The 19406-nt window shown below is 40.8% G+C and overlaps 1 protein-coding gene and 1 non-coding gene across 15 annotated transcripts in view; one reads left to right on the top strand and one right to left on the bottom strand.

The window, feature by feature from the left end:
- ATXN1 (ataxin 1) overlaps positions 1-19406 on the bottom strand; it is a 404589-nt gene that overhangs the window by 314817 nt on the left and 70366 nt on the right. For 3 of the 14 annotated variants that reach the window (XM_043908472.1, XM_043908478.1, XM_043908479.1), the window contains one exon: positions 14068-14210. The exons of the other annotated variants lie outside the window; for them this stretch is intronic. The gene's annotated coding sequence lies outside the window, so the exon portion shown is untranslated. The remainder of the gene's footprint in view (positions 1-14067; positions 14211-19406) is intronic. 14 annotated transcript variants of the gene reach the window in all.
- On the top strand, positions 17385-17491 carry LOC122697950. Its single transcript, XR_006342271.1, has one exon. It is a non-coding gene; the product is annotated as a U6 spliceosomal RNA (small nuclear RNA).

The raw sequence follows: 19406 nt of genomic DNA, 5'->3' as shown, positions 1-19406 counted from the left end.
CCTGAAGGGCTAACGGACAGGCAGGAAAAGAGTTCTCAGGGAGAGGTGAAGATGAATCCCCTACGCTATTTATTTTTAATATTAATTTATTTATTGATTTGGCTGGGCCGGGTCTTTGTTGCAGCATGTGGGGTCTTCACTGAACCGTGAGGGGGCTTTGTGCGTCACGGTGCACCCTCTCTAGTTGTGGCACTCAGGCTTAGTTGCTCCACGGGATGCCGGGTCTTAGCTCCCAACCAGGGATTAAGCCCCTGTCCCTTGCATCGCAACGTGGATTCTTAACCACTGGATCACCAACAAGTCTCTTCTTTGCTATATAAAATTGGGTGTAGGAACTGCCAGGAAAGAAGATTACAGGATGGGGTGGGGAGAAAAGAAACTCAGACATCATACATACTGTCTTCAATATGCAAAATACCAAACTCTAAAGTGTTACATGATGAATGAAAACATCAAGACAGATAACAGCACAGAGACTGTGTCTCCAATCTGGCTACCCCCCCCATCAAGCTGACGATGACAGCACCTTTGATACTAAAGTACAAAGGGTGGGTGAGTTTACCATCAGGTGGAAATACATACAAGCTAAGATTCCCAAAGACTGTCTACTAACAAATAGCTTTTATCTGGCTCATGGAGAAAAGCTGGGTGATGCTCTTAAAAGGACTGCGCAACAGAGCTTTGGTCCCTGCCAGATTTAATACCCTGTAACTGTAATTTTTACTTTAAAATTACTCAGGTATACAACACACTTTTCAAAAAATAATGTATATAGTAGCTCCTTATTTCTAAACCCACAATTACTAGCATATGAAACCAATTCTTGTTAGTCTTAGCACCAGTTTTATATATCTTGCTCGCTGCTAGGGAAATTGAAACATCTTATTTCCTCATTCAGCATTTGCTGAGTACCTAGGCCCCAAGGATATGAATAATATATGGTCCTTGCACTCTTCATGTAGTGGTGGGAGAATAAACAGTCAATAATAACAAATAATAATAAACAATGGCAGAGCCATAAAAGAAAGCAGTACAAGGGGCAGAATGGATATTTTTTCCGTAAAAAAGGATATAAACTTGGGTTTCCCACCCTAACTCCCAACTCACAAATTACATTTTCCGTTGTGGATGGCTCATGGTGACCAAAAAATTTCAGTGTGATTCTTTTTGGTTCAAATGTTTTGGTTTGTTCCATCTCCAGAACAGATTTAACTACAATATTGGCCTCTGCTCTGGAACGTTTAGCTGACCAAGACAAGTTTTATGCGAGCATCAATCATTGATTTTCTTCTAGTCCACCACAGGATCTAGAATAGCAAGTTCATTTTATCCTGTACTCACGGCACCCCTACATGATTTTGTTAGCATTTCAGATCTGAGCTTTTACCTCATTTGGCTCTTTTATTTTCACTTACTAGCTAGCAATTTTTTTAAAAATCAATGAATAGCGTCTGAGTGGCCACAGGGCATAAAGCATCATGGGAAATGTACAAGAGTTTGTCCTTGTCCTAAAAAAGCTCTCCACCCTTAGGCCGGGAGACAAACCTGTAAACAAACAATAAGGCGTGAATCAGGGGATCGCGGAGGAGTCCTGGGAAATGACAAGCAATGAACTTGGCAAGTGACGGGCTCCAAGTTGGAACACAGGTATTAATTATGTGCAGACTGGGGGAAGGCGTCTTCTATTTTTAAATCCCCCTTCCCAGTATGAACAAAGTTTGAAAACCCCACCTGGATAAGAAGACAGGGAGTCACATAATGCTTAGCCCACAACACTTATTTTTAAAAGTCATGTAATTCTTGAGATGTCTGATGATAACACTTGACATGAAATTCTCATTTTGAATCTTGGCTTATTTTCCCTCCGTACCCTAATCATTAGGTCTAGAGTGGTTTCTCAGAGCTTTCTCACACATGGCTAGCTATGGGAGAAAACAATATTGAGGAGGGGGGAATTTTACATACTACCTGGATATTACACAGGTAAGATCAAAAGCCAGTTTCCAGGCAAATCTATTCTAGGACTAGCATCAAACATGTGCAAAAAGATTTTACTATAAAGAATGCTTTATCACGAGCTTATTTTTGAAGTATTTTGTTATAAATGTCTAAACAGTATTAGAAGGGTTGAATTAATTTTTTTTTAATTTAACCCTGTATACTAGGACTTTTCTCCAAATCCTGTTTATTATACCCATTTTACTTGTATCCTGCTTCATTCATACTAGCGAAGGTTGATGTGTTTTCACAATAGTGTTTGGAGGGTTACTCTTCAGGTAAATTCAACAGGAACATTTGTCTTTTCAAGCAGCTAATTCCTTTTTAAAAAGCTAAATGTTCACCTGCATTTGTTTTTCAATAGATAACTAATTGTGAATGTAAGCAAAAAGCAATTGATGAAATTCAGAAAAAAATTGTTTACAATTTCCTATTACTGCTCTTAATTCACTATTTTCCTCAACCATCATGCCCTGTTTACTGTATCTATCATGCACTTCAAACTGTGAAATTTTTAGACACTAAATGATTGTCTGAAAATGTTTGGTGCATGCTGAACTTACGATTTTTTTTATTTTTTCCTTGCAACTTTCATCCATGACTGTTTGCCTGAAAGACCTTCTGTTTGAGCCAAAATGTTGTTTGCTTAGTTTTTTCCCCCCTAAATTCTGGCAATAACTTTAGATGTAGCTTTCATTTGTGCCACTGAATTTTAACAATGGCAAAAAAGGCTTCTTTATAGGACTGAACTATTTTAATTTTGCCAACCAGAAATGACAGAAGTAAATTAATGGGGTTGATGTCACATGGCAAAAGTGCAGGGTAAAATTAATCTTCTGTGACAGATATAAGTGAAGTACGTACAATGTCAATGTTTAAATTACTTTCAGGATTTTCACTGACATTCTTACTTCATAACCCAACTTCTTGGGTACTAGTTTAATTTCTCTTGATTTTTGAGAAAATGCACATATCTGTATCACATAAGTCTTGACTTACGTGGAATATCTTGAGTTATTTACAGGAAAATCTTATTTTCACATTCTTAATAACAATACCGTATACTCTATCAATCATTATAATTTTCGTTCTGTCTTACATCAGAAGGTGGCTTTTAAGGTAAAATGTTACTTTTTTATCTACAGATGGTTTGATATGCTTTGCTTCACAAAGAACCTGGCTGTCTTTTGGCTGGTACACTTTTCCAGCTAAAAATGAGAAACTGAAGACAGAAAGCTGAGTAGGAACACAGGATGGGGAATTCAGATAGACTTTTACAGCATATTTTCATTATTTTTTCTAAGAGATCTGAATATTCAGCAAGCTAGTAAGGTTCTGGTTTGAATACAAATTGACATCACTATTTTAATTTCACCAAAAACAAAAAACAAAAAAAAACCCCCAGAGATCTGTAGAATTGAAACTACCAAACAGGGAGGGAAAGAGGAAGGGAAGAAAAAAGTTAATCTTTTTTGAATAAAGAGGGGATACATGTATGTGTGTGTCTGATTAACTGTGCTATACAGTGGAAACTAACAACATTGTAAAGCAACTATACACCAATGAAAATTAATTTTAAAAAACTGAAATTAAATCTATAAATATTCCCCAAAAAAGGCAAGTAGGTAAGGAAAGAAGGGAGGGAGGGAGGGAGCAAAAAATAGTAGAGTCAATCTTTACGTGGGAGGTTAAGTTCAAACATTAAACAAATGTCATATATAATTCAAATGCACTTTGAAAACCCCTGATCTTTCCCACAAGACACTGCAAACATGATTTTGTGTAGACAACACGTGACAGCAACTTTCACATCCACAGAAGTCTGGGACCCACTGAGTCAGACTCATCGGAGAGACACACAGTAATGTCCAAACATTCAAACCATTCCTCTCGTATTATTACCTCCCTCGAGTGAAAGGCAAGAATTAGCTGAAGGATGCTAACGTGGCCGTGTTTTCCAGCAGGTTTTAATTCATTCTGTTGTAACAGGAAACCCCTTTAACTCTAATGCCTATCAATAAATTTATTGTTACTGTCGTTTAAAAAATTGTGGCTTTGTATCTTGTGTTCTTAATGCTGTGGCATGAAGGGTAACTTTCAAAGTCTTTTCTTTAAAACATATTGAATCTGGTTGCGAGTTTGAAAAATGAAACATGTAACCAAATAAGTACCAGAGATTTTCCAAGGTCCTTCATGCCTGTATTTTTGTTTTCCCTTGCTTCTCCACTGTTTTGCAGTATTTTACCCCTGGTCTCCCCCATGAAGTACAGATAATAAAACTCGAACAGAATGTGAAGGACTTAACTTAGATGAGGATGCTGTGGCTCCTGGCTCTGTACCCCGCATTTCTGGCAAGAGCAGACCAGAACTCAACCTGTGCAGGCAGCCCTGGGACAAAGCTACTGTTTACAGCAGCCCCCAGAAGTCTGCTCAGCCCCCCAACACCTCTTTCTACTCCTTCCCTTTCTTCCTTTTCACTTTTTAGTCCACAGTGTCCTGCGCTCCAAAATAAATTCTCATCCATTATACCTCCACTCCAGCAGCTTTAAAACTTTAAAGTGAAACAAATCACATTGATGAGTGTTATTCACTATTACCCACAAAGAAGCCCACTGGCCATTTAATTCTTAAACAGCCAGAAAGAAGGGTAAGCATTACCACGAATGTGGGACACAGAACGTGTGAAAGGACTCTCTTTTACTTTTTTTCGTTATGAATGAATTGGCATGTGCCTAAGGAAACAGTCGATCATTTTAGAAAACACCAAATTCCTAATGTTTTAATTAGGAATGATTTGAATTATTACATCAAGGAGAGACTAGCTTCTAGAGATTGAAGGATGTTATCGAAAAGTTGAAGCTTTCAATTGGTGGTGGAGCTAAGAAAAAATTTTGTATGGGAAAGGGATGGATGGGGGAAGAGGTATAGAATTTAGGGGCTCTCTAATAAATCCCTAAGGAAAGGGGATGAGATATTGATGACTGATGCTCCTGCTGAACTTTTCTGGGGATCCTTTTATTTTGGGGGGCGGGGCTACTCAGTTCCTTCGTAAGTCCCCACCTCTGTGCATCTCAGCCGCACATTTTGGAAGGAAAGGTGCCGCTGAGGATGACAGAACATGTCAGTCAACCATGTGCCCAGGTAAGTCTTGCAGCCAGGCTGGCACGGTCTCTGCTGTCATTGTAGCCTCGGAACCCCAGGATGACGCCGCAGAGGACCCGTGAGACCAGCAGCCTCTCCAGAGCACCACTCAGAGGAAAGGCACAGAGCGGCCACATGTGTAACCTGCACATTAAGGAACACCCGTGAGAGCCACTCAGGATGACCTGGGGCACTCCAGACTCAGCGCGGGGGAGCAATGAACGATGACGCACCCCCAACAAGCAAGGCGGCAGCGGTCTGCGGGCTTTGGGGCAGGCTCTGACTTCAGTACCCCAAGACGCAGCCGCGGCTGCACACCTCCGTCTTTCCCGTTCCCATTAGCTCACCCTCGTCTGGCTGAGAAGAGCTCCGTGAATCAATGGCTTCTGTTGAACTGTTTATATATTTTTCAAGTCCTGATTAGGCCATTAGTCACTGAGCATACTGCACAGTCAACTCGAGGAGGTGCAATTATGCAACTTCCCAAGAACATACCGGCAGCATTTACAGTGAGACCACAGTGCCAGCAAAATGTGAAATGGAGATTATTTGTCAGCAATTTTAAGGACGCTGCGCTTCAATGCCAAAGGAAACATACATGTGGCAGATAACAGAAGCTGGGAGGGAAAAAAGATGCGTGATGGAAGTACCCACGTTGACTCTTCTGAACACAGCCGGGACCTGAAAAGGAGAGCTCCCTGTACAACAAACAACTGCCAAAAAAAACCTGCTTGATGTCACCTGTCCCCTCAGCGGTAACGTCCCCAAAAGCCCTGAGGGACCGCAGCCGCCAAAGGCCCAGAACTCCTGAGTCCTGACCTCACTCTCGGCAGCGGCTGGTTCCCCTCCAGAGGGCGCCCCCCAATATGTGCCCACATCTGTATCCAAACACAGTGAACGTCAGCTCCCACACGAAGCATCTCCCTCCTCCTTTCTATTCTCTGTTCTCACTTTTCATTTTCAAAATCAGCAATAATCATGCGATTTGATATTCGAGGATTTCTCATTTGAAGCAACAAAGGACATTCACGAAAGAAAAGAAGGAACATGGAAAGGGGGGTGTCACACAATCTCTTTTTATCAGAGAACCACTGGTAAAGCGGTTGAGTGCTGAACCACTTCCACATGTACTGCCTGGGATAAATCAACGGCATACATGACATCAAGGAAATTTGCAAGGGGTTGGCAGTTCGCAACCTCCCGGCAGAGAAATCTGAAATGATCGGTCATGAGAAGTGGGTCAGCGCCTCTACATTTGCTGCACAAGTACTAACACAAGCAAGAACCTTCGGAAGAGTGTTTTATAGTATTTTTCATGGCACAACTGGTACTTTTTGGTCTATTAATCCACACTTTCCTACTTCTATTCATATACTTTATATGTATTTATTTGTTGAGTTATATATTTAAGCTGAACTTGGAACGACAGTTATTTTTAAGGGGCTGCCAACATGAGTCAGGAGGAACCTCAGAAACCTGGCTTGCACTGGCTCTGGCATAAGGAGCCTTAACAGCCAAAACCAACCAGAAGGTTGATGAGATCCAGGTTTCCAAAGCATGAGAGAAAAGAAAAGGCATCCTTTGCCTTCTTCCATCAGGCCTTTAAAAATATGTATCAGGCTATTTACCAAAAAGGACTCCTTCTGTAAGGTCACCAACCACTTGCTGGTGTGTTTAGAGCGCAAAACTAGATGTCCATTCATCAGTCTAGCTTCAAGCAAGATACAGCTTTCTTCACCTTGGACGGAGACGAGGTACAGAAGAGATATGGTACCCAATGGGCCAACACACCGGAGGCATCCAACGCAGCTGCTTTCTAAATGAACGGCCCTGAGTCTCTGCACAGACAGCCTTCCAAAACTAATTGTGGCTGTGGGGATGAAGAGGACAGTTTCTCAGCTTCTGTGCCTTTAAGGTTATTTCAACTTTCCACCTCTGTTAACCCTCCCGCAGGAACTTTTGACAGAGAGCTCTCCTTAATTCTCACAGGCAGCAACGTCTAGAAGAAAAACATCTCATTCCTCACTAGAGAGCTGAAAACTCCAGTCCTCTGTCTCCCCTCTTTTGGAGATCAGATTCAAGGGGGCTTGAAGACGACCTGAGAGTGTTTATGACAGACAGACTCCTCCTGGATTTCAGCTAGGGACAAACAAACCTTTCACATGAGTCCTTGCAAACAGACAGTGCTCTGTTTGAATGTCTGAACCCCATTCTAGTACAAACATGCTTGGCGACTTAGTCCAGCATTTTCTTCTTGGCAAACTGCTCTGCCGCCACTATGGATATTACCACCTCGGGATCCCTGCGACTTTCCTTTCCTCCCCCCGGCCCCGTCCCCATTCCCCTGAGATACTATCTGTGCCCGGGCGGTAGGGGCGGAGGCTGTGCCCCGAGGTGCCAAGGAGCTGTCAGCGCCCCTGGTAGGGGCCTGGTCCATGCCACACTTCTTCTCCTGGCGCCCCCGTGGTCTGACACCAGGACAAAATACGGCCACTTTTTCATCATCTGACTGTTAACTCAGATGCAGACCACAGGGCCGACAAATCAGCCCTCGGGGGACAGAGCGAAGGCATGGGGACATCTAGCTGTATCTTGACTCCAGGGATTTTCTTCTCTCATCTCCTAAGTTTCTCTTCACAGGGGACATAGTAGAGAGAAATCATCTTTCTCAGCTCTCATGTCTGTTCCTTTGGGAAGATCTTAAGACTCCTCTGACAGCAGGAAAGCTGCAGCCTTCGGAGATGATGAATCCATCCCCCACCACCCCCTTCTCCTTTAAAACTCTCTCTTATGAGAGGCTCAATTCCTTATTGGATGATCAAGAGCTATTTTTTTATAGGGACTGAAACAGAAGAGTTGGAAGTGGTCTTAAAGATCATTTGATTTTGTGGCTTCATGAACTGAAACTCTAATTTAGAGATCCCTGGGCCTCAACCTCTGCTCACTGCCCACTCCCCACCCCCCACCCCCAAGTCTTTGGCTCATTCAACAGAGGCTGGTGGGAGGCCTAGAATTCTCCAGGGGTTTCTGAAGCCACATTTGAAAACCACTGATGTAATCCAACTTCCTCATTTTCCTAAGGCCCAGAGAAGTTAGGTTATTTGTCAAAGGCCACACAACAGTTAATGACAGGCCAGAGACTTCACCCTAACCCCTGCTGTGCCAGGCCAGTGACATTCTTTCCTGCTCCTTCCTAAGGATTTAGCATTCTGCAAGACCATAATCATCGAGTCTCTGCTAATAAGGATAATGCCTTCTTAATGAATACATAATTCAATTTCTTTGAATTCATTATACAACCTCTACATTTTTAGAGTCTTATATGCAAGTGAAGTGTCACCTTCCTAGGAGTGTTTTCTAACAGAATAAAGGATTCCTCATTAATTCACCTTCATGTTCTAAAGGTGGATGGAGACTTCACAGAGGTATACTGAATGAAGCTTTCTTTCGGAAAACCTAGGAAATGATCAACGGACCGACATATTTGCTAACTTCTGCAAACAAAATACACACATACACACCCCCGTCAGCTTACAGCTCCAGAAATTATTATGTGAGAAAAAAAAGTTAAAAGCTTTCACTGTCACACCAGGTGAACTCGTAAGTACACGGGAAATTTTGTTCACTACTATACTCCATTTTCATCACTCATGTCATTTATATATTAGCTTGGAATACACACTGGAGAAGGAAATGGCAACCCACTTTGGTATTCTTGCCTGGAGAATCCCATGGACAGAGGAGTCTGGCAGGCCGTGGTCCATAAGATCACAGAGAGTTGGACACAACCGAAGCGACTAAGCATGCACACCCTGGAAGTCAAATAATAAAACTGCATTTTGCTAAACTATTCTAAAATGAAGCCTCTGGCCAAATGATCGTGGCATCTCCAGCCCCTCTCCCCCACCCCCATTATTGAGAAGGAGTTGGGTACAGAGCTCTGGGTTTTCCCTTTAATGGTGAGGAACAATTGAATGAGTAACAAGTGAGGGCACAGAGGTGGTTCCCCCGCCCACAGACCCGGACGCATCTCTGCACATTTTGAAAGGCAGGCTCAGGATTACTGCTGCACCCACACCACATGCCAAAAAACCACCACTTTTAAAGTCAACTTATGTAAAACCCAGCAGTCTTCCCTGTTAGAAGCTGGAGAAGGTTGCTCTCTGCTCATGGTAAAATGCATCAAGGAGTCAGACTTTGTTAAGTCTGCATCTGACTTACACAGCTGACATTAAATGTTTACAGGTATTCACTGTGTACAGGTGATTAAAAAAAAAAGTTAGTCTTTACTGCATGGCAACAAATCAGGAAACAGAGAAACAGGTCATTGCTCAACCTTTAAACTGTTAAAAGCTGAAACATGCTTCAAGTGGTACCAAGCCCTTCAACAAAAATATGAGATATTTTCTTTTTCAGTTAGTTCTTTTGAGAGTAAAAAGTATTAACTTTAGCTCCACCTGTATATGTATTTACTATCTCTAGTCTATATACAAACTTTTAAAAATGGAAGAGTTCCAGGAACAAAAAATTTAAGTAATAGATGGTTAAGATGGTTAATATAATTGTATACAAATTTGAACTATTTTGGATAATTAAAAGAATATAATGCCAAATTTCCTTAATTGAAATTTTTGTACTTTTTTAAATTTCTGTATTTTTTAATAATCTTTCCTACATGCCTACAAATTCACAAGAATGCAAATTCAAAAAATTACTCAAAACATATTGACTTTTAGCTTCTTAATACTATATCTTGCAGGGCAAGATGGTACAGGCAATAGTGCTTCCAGTAATACCTTGTTACAAAGATTATATATAATCATCCTACAGTAAATAACACAGACTCTAAAGTTTAAAAACCATATCAGATTCTGAAATATACAATGTCTCCTTCTGAACTTCCAACCGTATAGTCTTCTGAAGTACTGTGTCCAGAAACATGAAAAACAGAGGCCATTTCCAGTCTGGTAACACACCATGAATTAGTGAATTATTCTCATAGTTCTTGCTCTAATTAAGGTTAAATAGAAAAGCACCCATTCGCTATTCCAACAGACAACGAGAATTTCTGGTTGTGTAGTTATTTCCCTCATAGGGGTCCACCTCAAAGGTATGAGACACACAGGTTTTCGAGAATTATGCTGGAAACAGATGTTTACATAAGATGAAATACACAGGATAGTCAAAGTTGCTGAAAATAAAGATTCTTGGACACTGCTGCTGCTAAGTCACTTCAGTCGTGTCCGACTCTGTGTGATCCCATAGTCGGCAGCCCACCAGGCTCCCCAGTCCCTGGGATCTCCAGGCAAGAACACTGGAGTGGGTTGCCATTTCCTTCTCCAATGTGTGAAAGTGAAAAGTGAAAGTGAAGTCGCTCAGTCATGTCTGACTCTTAGCGACCCCATGGACCGCAGCTTACCAGGCTCCTCCATTCATGGGATTTTCTAGGCAAGAGTACTGGAGTGGGGTGCCATTGCCTCCTCCATCTTGGACACTAGACCCACTCAATATTATACTTCAAGCTAGAAACAAAGAAGATTAACTAACATATTCATATGGAGGGCCAATTTTTTCCCATCAATAACATGCAGAAAAACCTTAAGAGCCTTTTCCGACAAGATTTCTTTTAAGCCCTACAAATACTTTTAAGTACAACCCTCCCAGACTTAAAAAAAAAAAAAAAGTTTATTTAAAGGTGTAAATGAAGTCAATCAAATAAACAACAAATATTTACTGAGAACTTTCTATGTGGCCAGGATTACGTTTCTAAATCCCATTACAAAATTATTTAACTTTATAAAGCACGTCAATAAATAGTCTTCCAAAATGTGCCTGGGGCTGTAATTCCATCTAGTTTCTATGATGACACCGTAAACCCTGGATGGAATTACAATCTTAATGTGGACAATCAGGGTGCACTACTCTTCGTGCTTGGGGAATCCATGATGAACTCAACTTCTAAAATAATAACCACCAAGCCTTTGGCATGTAATTACAACCAGGAAGCCAAGCCATCCATGGCTAATACATGAGAAATGTTCCATTGAAAAGTACCTCTCATCTCACTGTAAAAAATCTAGTTAATACATCTGAAAAACCGCTTCATCTCCAAAATTAAACTTTCTACTTTTGTCATGAGAAAATTCCACAAGGGTTTACTTCACAGATATGGTAATATATTTGGTAGTGACCAGACCATCTGACATAACCAGTAAATTCTTAGAATCTTCCAATCTCACCTTCAGACACCTAAAATGAAAGTCCATAAAGGGCAATATATTAAGAAACAAGGGGGAAAAAAATCATACTTAAGAGCCGTAAGAAATTACTGGCATTTCTTCTAATTCTTTGAGATGAACCTGACTTCTATTAACAAACAAAGCAAAGTGCCTTGTGTCTGCAAGAGGGGGAACAAAAAAAGATTTATCTGGAGAGATTAAACTCAGGATTATAGAAAAATGAATTTAGAAACAAACTCAGAATTTTCCTGGGAAAACAAAAGACAATGATACTATGAATCAGCGTCTTTTTTTTTTTTTTTTCCTCAAGAAGCCTGGATAAAAGAAGAAACACACAAACACACCACACACACGAAAAGAAGCACCATGGAGATGAAGGCAAACATGCATATAAATTCAATCTATATATCTGTATTTAGGACACATATGGCTTCCTTTATCATACCTAACTTTATTTGGTACTTGTAGAGGTCACCAAACCTCTGTAAAAATCAGTATTGCCATAGCAACTAAGAGGCTAAAAAAAAAACCTCTGTCAGAAGTCCTCATCAAATCCAATATAAGGCATATAGAAACTGTCCTTTATGTAGCCACCTTTAACACCATCATGCTTCTAACAGCAAAGGTATGTGACATTCCCATGAAAACTCAGTTCCTCCAGGGACCACTTGTGGATTATGCCCACTGGGTTCCCACAGCACCAACAGTTGAGAACTTACTAATAGCATTAGCTCTTCAACTTATTTTCAAACTCCAGGCAATTGTATCACAGCGGTTACCTAAAGTAAAAAGCAGTCAGATAGGAGACAGTAGGCCAAAACAACCTTGATGAATTTCCATGAATATGAAACATATCATTTAGTGGCTTTTCTTAAAAAACTTTCTTGTTTAAAAAAAAAAATGGACTGATGAAATGTCTGTCTCTTGGGAGTCCATACCTCTCCTATAATCTGAGAAACACACATGGTACAAGTGAATAATTTTTCTTAGAAGAAATAATTCTTCTTTTTTTTTTGGCTGTGCTGGTCTTAGCTGGGCATTTGGGATCTAGTTCTCTGACTGGGGATCAAACCCAGGCTCAAGTGGTAGAATCTTAGCTAATGGACCAACAGGGAAGCCCTAAGAAATAATTCTTGAAATAGCTCTGAAGTCACAGAAAGAATAAGAAGAAAGAGGGCTCTAAGCTTAACTCCAGAGGTAAGGTGGTACTAGTCTACCAACTCAGTTAAGAGTTCAAGGCTTTCCTGGTTGAGGCCTCTATATCAGAGACAGGCAAAACTTCTGGCTCTGGCCTTTGCCCACGGTTCTCCAAGAAAACTCAGAAATGGTTAAGTGAGTACCTGTTCAACACTGAAGCACGTTAACATTGAAGGCTGAGTAATTTTCGACAAGTTGTAACATGCTGTGGATGGAATATAGCCCATCCTCGCTCAACATAATACAGCAAACCAAAAAATAAAATAAGGGGAATGGGGAAAAGAAGGAATTCCTTATACACCCACTTTCTACAGAAAATTCCTGGTGACCCTTGATGTCCTGCTCAATAACAAATGAAAATGAAAATGTTAGCTACTCAGTTATGTCCAACTCTTTGCGACCCCATGAACTGTATAGCCTGCCAGGTTCCTCTGTCCATGGAATTCTCCAGGCAAGAATACTGGAGTGGCTTGCCATTCCCTCCTTTAGGGGATTTTCTTGACCCAGGGATTGAACCCAACTCTCCTGCATTATAGGAAGATTCTTTACCATCTGAGCTACCAGGAAGTAATGGGGCTACCTAAAAAGCACTGCCATTCTAGAACTACCAATAAACTACTTCAAAAATTAAATTTAACATCTTGAGATTCCCACTAATGACATTCCTGACAACTACCAAAAGCTGGTTAAATAACTCTTCTTCCTTCCTCTCAATGCTTTACTGAAAGGAAGCATGAAAATAGATATGCTTGGTGGTGTGTGTGTGTGCGTGTAAACATATACCTTTCCTATATGCAGCAGGAATTTCCTGTCTGGCATATTTTAAAGCAAATCAAGACAATACCCTTCAGGACAGAGCCTGTGAGTCAGGCAGTATTATGGGGCTAAAATGCTTGGGACTGCTTAAGTCATAGGAAAGCAAGTTTAAAGGCCTGGGGCTATTCCACTCCAGACAGAAAAGAATGGGAAAGAAGATGAACTGTGTTGGCAATTAGAATGTTTTTTGACAAATGTTCTCATTTGTTTCCTCATTTGGAGTTTTTAGCAGCTACGGGAGAACAAGATGAAACAATCAAAAATGGTACTATTTAAGACCTACTGTATAGTACAAGAAACTATAGTCAACATCTTGTAATAATTTATTATGGAAAAGAATCCAAAAATGAATATATATATATATAACTAAATACTTATATATAACTGAATCATTTTCCTGTATACCTGAAACACTACAAATTAACTATATTTCAATTTTAAAAATTAAAAAAAAGTTTAAATAGTAAACCATAGAGGAATAAGTTGTTTTTTTAAAAAGTATTATTTGTTCTCTGGTTGGAGAAGCTCTCGGAGAATACGGGCAGTCCTGATGGATCATGATATTCAGTACTCAATGCCATCGGCAACTTGACCTTTTCCAGACTACACAGCCCAGTACGGTCATGCCTCCACTTGGAAACTAGATACATGGCGGACATTTGTTTATTCACATTACCGAAGAGGTAAACTCCAAAGCACTCCTGGATGTGTGACAGGTCTCCAGCAGCTCCTTATTCTTTACAAGTAATTAACCTCTTGATGGGCTTAGAGCAGTCACAGAGTTAGAAGCCACAACACACAGCTGATAAGTTGTAAACCCTGGGGAGAGAATAATTGCAAAATAGATTTCCAGGCTCATTGGAAAATAGATTTCCACTTACTGAAAAAAAAAAAAAAGTACACACAACTTTTCAGGAATATCTGAATCACAGAATTGCAGCATTGGCAGGGAATTTAGAAAATGATGTTACTGCAACTTCTGACACCAATAACAAGAAAATGGAGGTAACAAAGAGTGACTTGCCCAGATATAGTCTACTGGACACAAATTGGGTTAGCACTGCCTCAAGTCAGACCTGACTATCCAGCGTGGCAAACTTTCACATCCAAGCACCTTCATAAATCATGCTGGTGCCATTCTGACAACCTTCCTGCCCTTAGGTCACCCGATTACATTTTAGGAAAGGACTAGGAGATAATGACTAAGCTATGAAAACTGAGAATGCGACAAAGGAAAGGCGCGAGATAAGAGAGACAATAAGAAAAGAGCCGAAAGACAACTTATGCTTTCAGAGCTTGCAAACACCACTTGTGCTGTTCCCTGCATTTACGTGCATGATGAAATTTGTGATACAAGTCTCATGTACTCTGCAGTGATGAGGACAATTTCTGGCCAGAATCTCGTGGAATGTGTCACAGAAACGTTCCTTTGGAGGCAGGTCCCAAATCTTGACATGCCCCGTTCACCACGGACTCAGGGCAAAGCTCCTGAGCGTAGGGACCTGTCTGTCTAGTTCACTATGATACTCCCTGGACCTGGGGAATATGCAGCCCAGAGCACATACTCTATAAAATTTACTGAAGGAATGAATAAAAACTCCTAAGAGGAAAGAAGAAGAAATATGCATAGTTTGGAAATGCATAGGCAGTATTATCATTTCCTCTAAGGAAAAATGAAAAAGATACCTATTTGAAATGTAAACAAATGTGAAAAGATAGGGTTTTTTTAATATTTGTAAAAAGTTAAAAATGTAAAGCACCTATTAAACAGTTACCATCCCTTCCATTTATTAAGTAGGTGCCATTAGTTAAGCCAACACAGTTCTCATGTTATAAAGAGCTTACAGCCCCAAGCACAACATCAAGAAAACACGTTAATTAAAGGGTGGTAAATAAATAGTTTCCCTGGTGGCTCAGAGGTTAAAGCGTCTGCCCGCAATGCGGGAGACCTGGGTTCGATCCCTGGATCGAGAAGATCCCCTGGAGAAGGAAATGGCAACCCACTCCAGTATTCTTGCCTGGAGAATCCCATGGATGGAGGACCCTGGTAGGCTACAGTCCACAGGGTCGCAAAGAGTCGGACATGACTGAGCAACTTCACTTTAAGTAAATAGTTACTGGGAAGATACCCTGAACAAATAATAAAAGAAAAAGCAACTGTAGTTGGAATAGAATAGAAATGGACGATCTAGGCACTGGGTGTTCAGGCAGAATAAAGGTGATCATTGTGTATTTTCTAATGACCACTGTATAGTTCATATAATTGACCTGTGTGCAACCACTGAAATCAACATTTCTCTCTGTGCTTTTAAATCCAAACCTATACTTTAGCAGCTCTATCTCAGCCCCAAATAAACTATCTGACAAATAATTTGGACAATTACTTTGGGTCCTAATATAACTTGCTGGCTCTCTAATGAAATAAACTTATAAATTAAGTATAGGTAGGTATAATATGAACAAATGTAATTATAAGATTCGCCAATTTTAAGGATTCAGGAAAGACAATTAGATCCAATTAATATACTCACATTCGCATACTGGGAAGTAAGTACAAATAACTTTTTCTCTGAAAAAAATTAATATGACTTTAGCCATTATAAATGCCTAACAATAAAGGTAACAAAATCAGCAACCACTTTGAAAAATAAAGGCTATGGGATAAGCATCACCAATTCAATAGACATGAATCTGAGCAAACTCCGGGAGATAGCGAAGGACAGGGAAGCCTGGTGTGCTGCTGTCCATGGGGTCAACTGAGCAAGTGAACGACAACGTGGAATAAGCACCACAGCAGGTGCTTTACACGTATCTCAAGTGGCTATTCTACCTTTTTGCTTTACAGATGAAGAAACAGGCTCACACGCTAAATAAGGTGGCAGATCTGGCTTCAAAACCTCAGTCAGAATGACCTCAGACCTAGCACAGGTCTTTAAAGATAGGAAGGTACTTTTGGATGCATAGCTCTTGATCTGTTCAATGGTGGTGTATCTGCACACCGAGCAGTCGGGCAGCATGATGGTGAGACCTAGGCTTTGGAGCCCAAGCTCCTGGGTTTACACTTCAGCTCTACCACATGCTAGCTAGATACCCTGACCCCTCTGTGCCTCTGTGTCCTCATCTCTTAACATGGAACCACAACAATACCAAAAGACCTGCTACCTACCAGCTCATCAGTGGTTGTAAGGACTAAGTGAGCCCAGAGAACACAGTCAGGACTCAAGACTGGCACCTTGTGCCAAGGTTTAGTATCCTTGGGGATGCTAAAAAGAACACTGAATTTGGAGTCAACTGGCCTCAGCCACACACACACACACACATTATCTAAATACTGTGTGACCTTTCCCAAGTCATTTAAACTTGCTGAGCTTCATCTGTAAAAATGAGATGCCAGCTGCCTTGTATTTCTCCCCAGGATTGTTATAAGTAACAATTAATAGACAATGTATGTGACAGTGCATTAAAGGATTCAAAAAAGTGCTCTGAACTACCACGGCCACGTGAATTATTAGCAACTTTCAGCCTCTCAAAACCAAAGAGCTCGTCCTTATTACATTCTCTCCAGCCTGAGAATTTAACATTGAGCATTGGTTCCAGTCTTCACACTGGACTACTTATAATAATAGAACAAATGTCTGGTCATTCAGGACTCGATCAAACGGAACTCTATTAACTATCTCCTTCTGCACACCCACCGTGAGAAGGTAATTGATGTTCACCATGACCCCAGAGCACTCCAAGACTCTGAAGTACCTTCGGGGAAAGATTAAATTATGTTCAGCCTAGTTTATTAAGGAATGTATTTAATTATATTCAAGATCTTTGAAAATTCATGACCTAGAGAGTAATCACAGGTTCTCTGGTCACTGGAAGCTTCTGCTCACCATCCCAACCCCAAATGCGCTTTATCAGAGTTTACTCTAAGAAACAGCCCACCCTGGGATAGGAAATCCTGGGAACCCAGTGTGTTAATCATACAAGTCAAAAGAACTGGTGCTCGCTTCGGCAGCACATATACTAGAATTGGAACGATACAGAGAAGATTAGCATGGCCCCTGCGCAAGGATGCCACGCAAATTCGTGAAGCGTTCCATATTTTAAAAAAAAAAAGAGAGAAAAAAAAAAAAGAACTGTGTCCCGAGCAATCCTCAAGGACCACAGAAATAGTAACGTCAAAATCTTGAAACAACGAAAAATTTAAACTATGTAAGATTCCAACACGTTACGAATATATTATAATTTTGGCTTTGCTAATAAGGAATTTAAACATCTGAACAAGGAATAACATAAAAATACACCATTAAATATCTTATTATTCTCAGTACTTAGAAGTGTAAAAACAGATGAGTCATACTGAATATAACACTCCTCAAGAGTAGGAAAATAACATTTTGTTCATTTTTGTCCACTGTTTCACAGAAATTATGTGTATGCTAACGAGGAACATGATACACAAAGCCAAAAGTTAGACCATATTAGGGGTACGGCTATTTGCCTTTGTCAAAATCACTACAATGCTGTTACGTTCTTTTCCAATTAAAAACTGGGACACAAATGTGCCTTAAGTCCTGTATCTCAGTGCTGGGAGGAAAAGGAATAGTCATCCATTATAACCCTCTGTTCAACAGACAGCTTACCTCTAGAGAATTCTGGAGAATTAAAGAGGTTCTCCCACCTCTGCTTGAACATCTCCAGTGACAGAGGTCTCATTACCTCTTCAATCAGCTTGTTCTATTTTTAGGCAGTCCTGATGTTAGAACATGCTTCCCCAAGTGCAGTCCAACTCTCCTCACCTTTAACTTCCTTCCTGTTCTTAGTTCTTAGTTGGGCCCTCTGGACCCACTTCAGTAAAAGGGAGTTCACTTCCCATCAGGCTCTCTGCCAGTTTCACTCATTTTATCAGTTAAATAATGACCTGCTTCTACTCATATTTTTCACTGTTCTCCTTCAAACCATGAGGACCATTCTTCAGAGTCATATACCACCAGCTAAGGGGCTTCCCTGGTGGCTCAGTGGTAAAGAATCCACCTGCCAATGCAGAAGACGTGGGTTCGATCCCTGGGTCAGAAAGATTCCCCTGGAGAAGGAAATGGCAACCCACTCGAGTATTCTTGCCTGGAGAATCCCATGGACAGAGGAGCCTGGCGGGCTACAGTCCATGGGGTTGCAAAGAGTCAGACACGACTGAGCAACTAAACAACAAGGGGCTCCTGGGCTCCGATCTCCATGAAGACTGTGATGACCATGGTCTTATGGTCATCAGGGTACTCTGTGGGCTTCCCTGGGACCCCGCTATCACATACACTGTTTCTGTGAGAAATGTATTCCAAGTTCCCAAGGGATGACTTATCATCTTTCTGAAAAGGATCCATTTATAAACTACTATTTCTACTTTCGGGGAAAATACACTTAAGAAAAACTCCACGAGGTATAAATTATCACTCTGTCTTCTTACCTGTCTTACGAGCCAAGTAAGTATTTTGGTGTGTGCATACAAATCCTCAGCTACTCCTCCCTCGGATAAAAGGAGCTGACTAGAAGCAGCGTTAGCAAACTCATACTATGCAGATCCCCACCTCTCCTTTGCTTCCTGGGATCACAGAGGCTGAAGACAAATGCCCTGCGTTTCTCTAAGTCACCAGTCTCCCAGGTGTTTACCTACGTACCCCATGCCCAGCCAGGCATGTGGGACAAATCCAGCACTCTGAGACCTGCTGGCACTGACATCCCTTCTGAAGCTCCCGGTCTATATCTTAACAGGCCTTTATGCATACCTTGCAGTAAAAACAGTGAAGTCCTATAAGATGTCTTACTAGTAGCTTTGTCTTGAATCGTAAACGGCTTAAGCAGAGAAGTGATCGTATTTATTTTTATTATTTTATTCAATGCCCGTTTCAGGCTGTTACTAAAATTTTTAAATGTCATGCACACAGACAGCCCTTACTTTATATATGAATGGCCCAATTTAGCTGGAAACCGTCCTTCCTGAATCTCTCAGCCTCCACCACCGAGAAC

Source organism: Cervus elaphus, chromosome 7, assembly GCF_910594005.1.
Source record: "Cervus elaphus chromosome 7, mCerEla1.1, whole genome shotgun sequence".
Lineage (NCBI taxonomy): Eukaryota > Metazoa > Chordata > Mammalia > Artiodactyla > Cervidae > Cervus > Cervus elaphus.
The sequence above is the reverse complement of the archived record's forward strand: the minus strand, read 5'-3'. Positions and strand labels throughout refer to the sequence as shown.